This window comes from Bos indicus, chromosome 6 (genome assembly GCF_029378745.1).
Source record: "Bos indicus isolate NIAB-ARS_2022 breed Sahiwal x Tharparkar chromosome 6, NIAB-ARS_B.indTharparkar_mat_pri_1.0, whole genome shotgun sequence".
NCBI classification, from domain to species: Eukaryota; Metazoa; Chordata; class Mammalia; order Artiodactyla; family Bovidae; genus Bos; species Bos indicus.
Genome location: NC_091765.1, coordinates 94,134,811 through 94,144,092, shown reverse-complemented (window position 1 = coordinate 94,144,092; position 9,282 = coordinate 94,134,811). Strand labels below are relative to the sequence as shown.

Here is a 9,282-nt window from a genome sequence, read left to right as displayed (position 1 = left end):
TTTTTTTTAAAAGTCAAAGCCCCAGAAAAGTTGCAAAAATAGTACAGTGAAATTTATATGCCCTTAACCTCAGCTGTGGTTTGATGAGATTTTGTCCTTTTCTCTCTGTTTTGTTGAACTATTTTTCACAACACTTTAATCCCTAAATATAGGCCTGTATCTCCAAGAACAAAGACATTCTCTACATTTATGCATTATCATAATCTCATCTAAGAAATGTAACATTGATTTAATATCATCTAATATGTAGATCATGGGCTTTCAGGTGGAGTAGTGGTAAAGAATCTGCCTGCAATGCCAGAGACCCAGGTTCAATTCCTGGGTCAGGAAGATTCCCTGGAGGAGGAGATGGAAACTCACTTTTGCCTGGAAAATTCCATGGACAGAGGAGCCTGGCGGGCTACAGTCCATGGGGTTGCAAAGAGTCAGACATGACTGAGCATGCACACTATATGTAGATCATATTCAAACTTCCCCAAATGTCCCATATATATTCTTTAAAGCTGTTTTGTAGCTGTTTTTTTTTTATTTTTGGATCAACTTTCATGCATTATATTTGGTGGTAAAGTCTCAATTTTAAAATATGTATACTAAAACAGTCTCCCTGCTTTTCACCTTTATTTCTCATTACATTTTCATCTGATTGTGCGTTTTCTTCTAAAAATATATGACAATCTAGCTTTTACTAATTTTTTTCTTCATAATTTGTTTCAGATTTATATTTACCTAAAATGGCAGATGCTGCATATGATTTTAGGGAAGAAGATAGCTGTGAGTTAAACTTGAAGTTAAGCCTTTAACTAGACTAAGGGAAGCTATAGAACTGAAGAAAACAAACTACTAATTCCCATGGGCCAATTCTGGCTTGCCTGATTTTGTAAAGGATGTTTTGTGGGAACTCAGTCACGCCCATTCATTTACATTTATTTTCTATGACTGGTTGGTTGCGTTCATGTTTAGAGCATGGTTCAGTAGGTATAACAGAGAATGTGTAGCCTGCAAAGCATAAAGTGTTTACTATCTGGCCCTTTACAGAATAAGTTTGTTGATCCTTGATCTAGAATAAGAAATATGAAAGTGACTTTCTCCTTTGAGTTTTAATCAAGGCACGATTCAAATACTATCAGAAAGATCATACAGATCTCCTTGATGATGATTTTCTACTTCTTGAAGTAAAAAGAAGTAAATTTATCAAGATTACTCAACTTAATTTTTAAAATTTCTTCTCTTTAAAAACCCCTTTAATGTCCTTGTATGGTCCATTTGGTCTAATCCAAACTCTTCAGCATGAAATTCCAGGAAAGGCTCTTCTTAACTAGTATTAGGCACCATTTCTTGTATCCTATTGGTTCCACTATAGACGGCAGCCCATCAGGCTCCCCCGTCCCTGGGATTCTCCAGGCAAGAACACTGGAGTGGGTTGCCATTTCCTTCTCCAATGAGTGAAAGTGAAAAGTGAAAGTGAAGTTGCTCATTTGTATCCGACTTTTAGCAACCCCATGGACTGCAGCCTACCAGGCTCCTCCATCCATGGGATTTTCCAGGCAAGAGTACTGGAGTGGGGTGCCATTGCCTTCTCCTCCCCTACATCAATAGTTTTCAAACATAAGGGTGTAAAAAAGACCATAACCACTAAAGGGGTGTGTTTAAAATGCAGGTTATAAACCCCTACATCCGAAGATTTGAGTTACAAAGTTCTAGGAGAAAAGTTAGTAAGTTACCTGCAATTTTCACAAGTACTACAGGTCAATCTGATACAGATGGTCTGAAAACCACATATTGGAAATCAGTGCTTTAGACAGAGCAGAATATTCACACTTGAGCCCTCCATGCCTTCCATGCCCCTTCTGGAAAGTTTGCCTCCTTCCATTTCATTAAAGGGTCTGGGCAATGTCCCTGGGTGATACTGATTTAATGTTCTTCCTACTGATCTCCCTAGTAGTTCATTCATTCACTCCAGCCTGATCTCATGGAAATGTACATGTATCTATTCTCATTTCTCTCATTACATTATTGCAACTTATCTCCTGTCAGTCTCATAGAGTTCCTTGAGGGCAAGAAGTATCTCAGGCATGTGTGTTTCCTTGCACATAATTAAATTGGGATGAATACTGAAGTGTATGTTTGAGTGAGTAAAATGGCTATTTGAAATAGATTTAATTTGGTGTTATTAACATAAATTATATTACACTGTACATGTTGATAACCTAATAAGATAAGCTCTCTCCTTTTTTTGTGTTATATAAAATATATTTATTACCTAATTCCTGAAAAGGACTTGGTGTTACAAGACACAATTAAGAGAGTGAAAAGAGAAGACAGGCTATGAGAATTTATTCTCAAATTACATGTATTTGTCAAAGGAATCCTAATAAGTATGTGTTAAGAGCTTCTATAATTCAACCAGAAAAAGACAAACCACTTAATTAAAAAACATAAGTGGAAGATTTTAAAAGGCACTTTACAAAAAAGATATCCAAATGGCTAACAAGGATGTGAAAAGCCATTTGTCATTCTTAACAGGGAGATGCAAATTAAAACCACAATAAGATACCACTACACACCTACCTGAATGACAAAGAGTTGGCGAGGATGTGGAGCAACTGGAACTCTCCTGCATTGCTAGTGGGAGTGTAAGCTGACGTAACCATTTTAGAAAACAGTTTGGCAATATCTATCAACTCTAAATATGTATCAACTTTATGAACCAGGAATCCCACTCTTAAGTATACACCCAAGAAAAAGAAGAGCACTTTTTTAAAAAGACATGAAAAATAATATTCATAGCAGTTTTATTCATAAGAACTAAAAGCTGGAAGGGAATTTTCTGGTGGTCCAGTGGTTAAGACTTGGTACTTTCACTGCCAAGGACCTGGGTTCAATTCCTGGTCAGGGAATTAAGATGCCACAAGCTTCGAAACAAGGCCAAGAAAAAGAATTGTGCAACTATTGTGGACAATGGGCTTCCCTTGTGGCTCAGCTGGTAAAGAATCCACCTGCAATGCGGGAGACCTGGGTTCAATCCTTGGGTTGGGAAGATGCCCTGGAGAAGGGAAAGCCTTCTTAATATTTTTGAAACTATAATTTTATTTTTAAATAAATTAAAGGAATACCCACTCCAGTATTCTGGCCTGGAGAATTCCAGGGACTGTATAGTCTGTGGGGTTGCAAAGAGTCAGACACGACTGAGCAACTTTCACTTTCAAAAGCTGGAAACAATCCAGAAGTCCATCAATAGAAGAATGGATAAATAATGGTAGAAAAATCGTGTGTGTGCTCAGTTGTATCTGACTCTTTGCAACCCCATGGACTGTAGCCTGCTGCAAATGGCATTATTTCGCTCTTTTTTATGGCTAAATAGTATTCCATTGTATACATTGTATATACAATATCTTCTTCATCCATTCGTCAGTGGACATTCATGTTGCTTCTGTGTCTTGGCTTCTGTGACTAGTGCTGCTATGAACAGTAGTGTGCATGTATCTTTTCCAATTAAAGTTTCCTTTAATAGGTGGATAGATGTCCAAGAGTGGGATTGCAGGATCATGTGGTAATTCTATTTTTAGTTTTATAGGGAACCTCCATACTGTTTCCCCATACTGGTTATATCAATTCACATTTCTACCAATATTGTAGGAGGGTTCCCTTTTCTCCACACACATCCACTTTAGCATTTATTGTTTATAGGCTCTGGGGTGGGGGATTGTGCCCGGCCCCAGAAGTGAAAGTGTTGAGTCCTAACCAGGAGACCACCAGAGAATTCCTTATTTGTAGACTTTTGGTGATGACCATTCTGACTGGTGTGGAATGTGCTAGTAGTTATATTTTCAAATAGTTTTAAATCTAATGGCCATCACCTTTATTAACACAATCCTCTCCTATAATCTGATTTACTTAAAAAAATATGTACACTCAAAATGTCAAATGGAAAAAAAAGAAAGTAAAATAAGTACTCAAATGCATCACTTTTAAAAAATAAAATTATAGTTTCAAAAATATTAAGTAGAACAAATAAAGCAAGGAAACAAGCAACAATTTTCATCATGTTATCGTTTTCATAAAATAATAAAGTGTCCCTCACTTTCCCCTTCACTCTTCAGAGGTAACCCCTATTTCCAAATCAACTTGTGTTTGAATTTTGTTTTCAGGAAAGAAACATTCTGCTGTGTGTATATCCTTTTGATCTGAGAATGATTAAGGGCTGGCAGTCAGTACACACAAGGCAAGGACAAATGAATGCAAGATTCTGATGGAGAAGGTGTTTGGGGATGCATGTTCTTCTTGGTGGAGTTACAAGATGCTCCTTTATCCTTTGCCTAAACTGGTCCCTACCGCATCACTCCTGCCGGCACCAAGACATTTGGTAAAATAAGTACTAGGCGTGCACAACCACAGACTCACAGCTGAGGCTTTGTCTTTTCTTGAGTAAACATAATCCCAACAATGAGACACTGTCCGCAGGGACCAGGGGGCGGTAGGAGGGATGGTTAATCAAGTTCTCTTTTCTGATTAGTCGCTAAATTTATAGAGCATTTCGCCCTTACTAACTCTGCTTGCCTCTTTTCTTGAACAGCTCCGAAGTGACATTTTGGGGGGCGGTGGGGGCTACACTGGGTCTTTATTGCTGTGCAGGGGCTCCTCCCTAGTTGTGGTGTCCGAGCTTCTCATTGTGGTGGCTTCTCTTGTTGCAGAGCACAGGCTCTAGGGTGCACAGGCTAATTAGTTGTGGAACATGGGCTTAGTTGCCCTGTAACACGTGAAATCTTCCTGGAACAGGGATCACACCCATGTGCCCTGCTTTGGCAGGTGGATTCTTAACCACTGGACCACCAGGGAAGTCCTCCAAGTGACACTCAATGCCCCCTCTACCGTGACTTCCCTGGAGGATCTGATGCACCTCTGGGGCAAGTCAAGTTGCTGGAATGGGTGGGGTTGGAGGGTCTTTGAAGTCTATGAGCCGTTTTACCCAGAATCAAGGGCTTGGTTTTTCTCCTTGAGAATTATTTGATGCTTCTATTCTAAAGTGGGCTTCTCTGGTGGCTCAGATAGTAAAGTCTCTGCCTGCAAAGCAGGAGACCCAAGTTCAATCCCTGGGTCAGGAAGATGCCCTGGAGAAGGGAACGGCTACCCACTCCAGTATTCTCCACTCCAGTATCCTTGCCTGGAGAATTCCACGGACAGAGGAGTCTGGCAGACTACAGTCCATGGGATCGCTCACAAATGTTTTACAGTGCTTCTAGGCTGCTTAGATTGGATTCAGAGTGAGTTTAGGATCTCCTCTATCTTTTTAATCTCAAGAAATTTGATAAAATATTCTACTTTTATTTTCTCTCTTTCTTCCCCATCCTTATTTATTGCATCTATAATATTAAACTTGTGCTAGCCTTTTCCTCTCCTCAAATCCCTTTACTGGTTTCGTTCATTTAGTTCATTTAATACATATTTTGTTGAGTGCTTGCCATTGACAGGCACTGCTCTAGGTTTAGAGATACAATAGTGAAAAAGACCAGGTTCCTGACATCATGGGGCTTATGTTGTAACTGAAAACAGAAGATAAACAAATATATATTCATAGCATGTAAAATAACGTCATGTAGTGAAAAGCATCATGGGGAAAAATACAGCAGTATCGACCCATGGAAAATGATGTGTAGAGATGAGAATATTTATTTTAGGTACATAGGTCAGGGCAGGCCTCTCCAATAAGGTGACATTCCTTGCGATGCTTTTATTATCTTCTTCAGGTTCTGAAGGTGCTGGTGATGAGCTTTTGTACCTTCTTACCTGGAGCTTGTGTCAACACATCCTTCCCTTCTGCCCTTTCCTTGATGGTCCTGCTTCCTCTGCTTGTCCTGATTCTGCACTTCTTCTTCTTATGGTCTCACATTCTCTCTCTAATCATTTCCAGCATAGCCCTGTCACAAAGAATTTGTGTCTGGGTGCTTAACACATACCTTCAAGTGATGTTAATATCATTTATCTGTCTTGACATTGCTATTTGAGACATGATTCTAACATAAACCAGAGGTTTTCAAACTTTTGATTTGACGGACTTCTGTCTGTAGGGGATAAAAGACTTTGAAAGAGGTTCCATTCCCAGCTCAACCTTGCAAGTGTGGCTCACACTTAAAAAAATATCAGTTCAATAGAGCTTTGCCTTAATAGACAGCTATTATGGTGGCTATTAAATACTCACTTTGTGCTGAGTAGCATACATTCAGATCTGGAGTGGAAATGACTCTTAAAAAAAAAAAACAAAACAACCCACACTAATTTTTGGTGTGACTCACATTTTGAACAAAGCCCAGACCACCTGTTGTTTATTCCCTACCATTTGGAACTCTACCTTCATTTCTGGGTTTCCTCCAGAGGACATGGAACAAGGATTTGCACATAGTTTTCCATTTAAGAAATAAATCCAGCAATGCAGTGGATCCTGTGAGGTTCATCAGACAATACACAGAGGCTGAGTTTCTGAGCTTCTTGGCCTTTGGGACCACATAATCCTTATGAAAAATGTCAGTGCTCAACATAATACCTGGGCCATGATTACCGTTGAGTGAATCAATGAACAGAAAGGGAAGGATCATGTCTAGTAAGTAAATATTCACAAGCTCTTCAGAATAATTTGATTCTGTCTCACCCATCATTTGGAAACTGTCTAGGTCAGCTTTGTGGCACTTTTATTATCATAATGAGAAGTAGTTTTTATTAGAACGGTAAACACGAAACTTATCTACACAAATGCAATGGCCTGCAAAAAGAGTACTTCACACTGTAATTAAGAACAAAGCACCCAATTACATCAGATTGAACTTTGGAGTCACGACTTTTGTTTTTATTTCATCTTGTAATGCTGGACAAGGAACCAGAGAGAAAGGGTCAGACAAAGTACCTACTTAAGGACTGAATTAATGGACTGAGTCTCCTAGCTGCTGTAGGGGCTCCTTGGGTTAAGCCAGAAGAATGGCAGCATCACAGTGGTTAAAAATCCAGTTGCCGGACTGCTTGTTCATTCTTTTTTGTCTATTTGAAGAATAAAGAGGTCCATTTTCAATTCACATTGGAGAGAGACCCAAAATTGGATCAAGAATGACATCCCTGGGCTTCATAGGTGGCTCAGTAGCAAAGAATCTGCCTGCAAAAGCAGGAGACATGGGTTCAACCCCTGGGTCAGGAAGATCCCCTGGAGAAAGGAATGGCAACCCACTCCAGTATTCTTGCCTGGGAAATCCTATAGACAAAGGAGCCTGTCAGTCATGATTTAGCGACTAACACCACCAACAACAATGGGATCTCCACATCCCCCACAGCTTATCAGACTCTGAAGGGCCTGGAGGGCCCATGTGCCTCTTAGATGATTTTGCTGAGCCATTCTGCATGGAATAACTAAGCCTCGGCTTAAAGAACTCCTGGGGAGTTGGGTGGGTTGTGGAGATCCTTGTGTGACAGACCAGGCCCTAGAGGTGGAAAATGGTATTTCTTAAACACCAGGAAGGGGTGCACACTCCAGAGGAGGGGGTTTGATGAGGGGGGTGTGTCTCTAAAAGGAAGGCAGATATAAAATCAAGGGAACAAAATTAGGTTCTGCACAGCCCCCACCAAAAACATTTCCTCCTATGAAACATTTAATTTCTTGAATGTTTTCCAGGAAAAATGCTATTAATGGCTGCTTAAAATTCTCTCTCATATGTTGTAACTTTAATTTCCAACCTTTAGAAAAGACTGAAACATTAAAAAAAAGAAGAAGAAGAATCTAGTTGTTGGTTTTGCAGGTTCTATGAGTTCCTTCTGTCGGTTCACCACGGAGTGAGCTGTCAGGCTCTGTCTACTTCTCAGCTACTTCCCTGGGTCTGTGCCTTCTGCCTCCCAGCTTCAGGCTTTGCCCCACCCAGACTATGACCCATAAGGCATCATCTGCCTGCTTGTTACAAGTGCAGAATCTCAGGCTCCCCCCATCAAACCTCCTGAATCAGAATGTGATTTTAGCAGGATCACATGTCTGCATGTTAAAGTTTGACAAACACTACTCTTAGGGGCTCTAGCCCAGCACTGAACAAATGGTTATCAGATCTTCATGAGCCCCAGAATCAATTTATACAAAAATGATAATTCCTGGTGTCCACCCCAGAGATTGGATTCAGGGAGTCTGGGACAGGGCCTGGAATTTCTCTTTCCTCAGGCAGGTGCTGCTGGTCTGGTCCTGAGCTCAAGCTTAATCCTGCCAGTTGGACTTCTAAATAGTCATGTGTCTTCATTACAGTTCTATTCACTGGTGTCTTGGGTCTCAATCTTTGCTTTACAAACTATTTCCAGTGGTCTCTTCAGGATTTCTATGCAGAAAGGTCTTTGTTGTTGTTTAGTCACTAAGTCACAGCTGACTCTTTGTGGCCCCATGGACTGCAGTGTGCTAGGCTTCCCTGTCCTTCACTGTCTTCCGGAGTTTGCTCAAACTCATGGACATTGAGTTGTGATACTATCCAAACATCTCATCCTCTGTAGACTTTCTTCTAAGGTGCATGTGTGCTCAGTTGCTTCAGTCATATTTGACTTTTTGCAACCCTGAGTACTGTAGCCTGTCAGCTTTCTCTGTCCATGGGATTCTCTGGGAAAGAATACTGGAGTGGGTTGCCTTGCACTCCTCCAGGAGATCTTCCTGACCCAGGGATCGAACCCACGTCTCCCGTGTCTCCTGCATTGCAGGCAGATTCTTTACCCAAGTAATCTTAGTACAGTAATCTAATTTGAAGAAGGAGGCTTGAAACTGTTTTTATTTAACACTTTAAATAAAATTGAAGAAGCCTGAGTTACCCATATCGAGAAACCAGAGACGAAGTTAATGGAGATTACTGGGGGACATCATTACTGTTTATTCCTACCTGTCTCACCTCTGGGCCCAGAGACCTCTTGAACTCCAGGCTTGTAATTAGAGTTCTTCAACCACAAGCATCAGAACCATCCTCTGCCTAAGTCAACACAGGTATTTATTAGCAAGATATCAGATGGCTCACAGAACAACAAGATGCCTACAGAACAAGGCTCATAAATGGGTAGAAAGCAGGGCAGATTTGGAGATCTGGGTAGCAAGAGCTTTTCAACAGTTTTGTCTCAGAGCCATCCCTGGAATGAATGAGTTCCAACCAGTTTTGGTCTTTTTGTTACTTTTCTGAAGATTTAGATCCTAGAATAGAAATGTTTGGCTTGGCTTGGTGAGGGAGGGCTGGCCACGCTGAGTAACAGTCCTAGCAGATTGTATCCCAAAGGAAGGGTAATTCTTTGGTG

The 9,282-nt window shown here is 40.6% G+C and overlaps 1 non-coding gene across 1 annotated transcript; it reads left to right on the top strand.

The window, feature by feature from the left end:
* Positions 1 to 2,824: 2,824 nt before the first annotated feature.
* Positions 2,825 to 2,897, top strand: TRNAE-UUC (transfer RNA glutamic acid (anticodon UUC)). The gene has a single exon. It is a non-coding gene; the product is annotated as a tRNA-Glu (tRNA).
* The last annotated feature ends 6,385 nt before the right edge of the window (positions 2,898 to 9,282 follow it).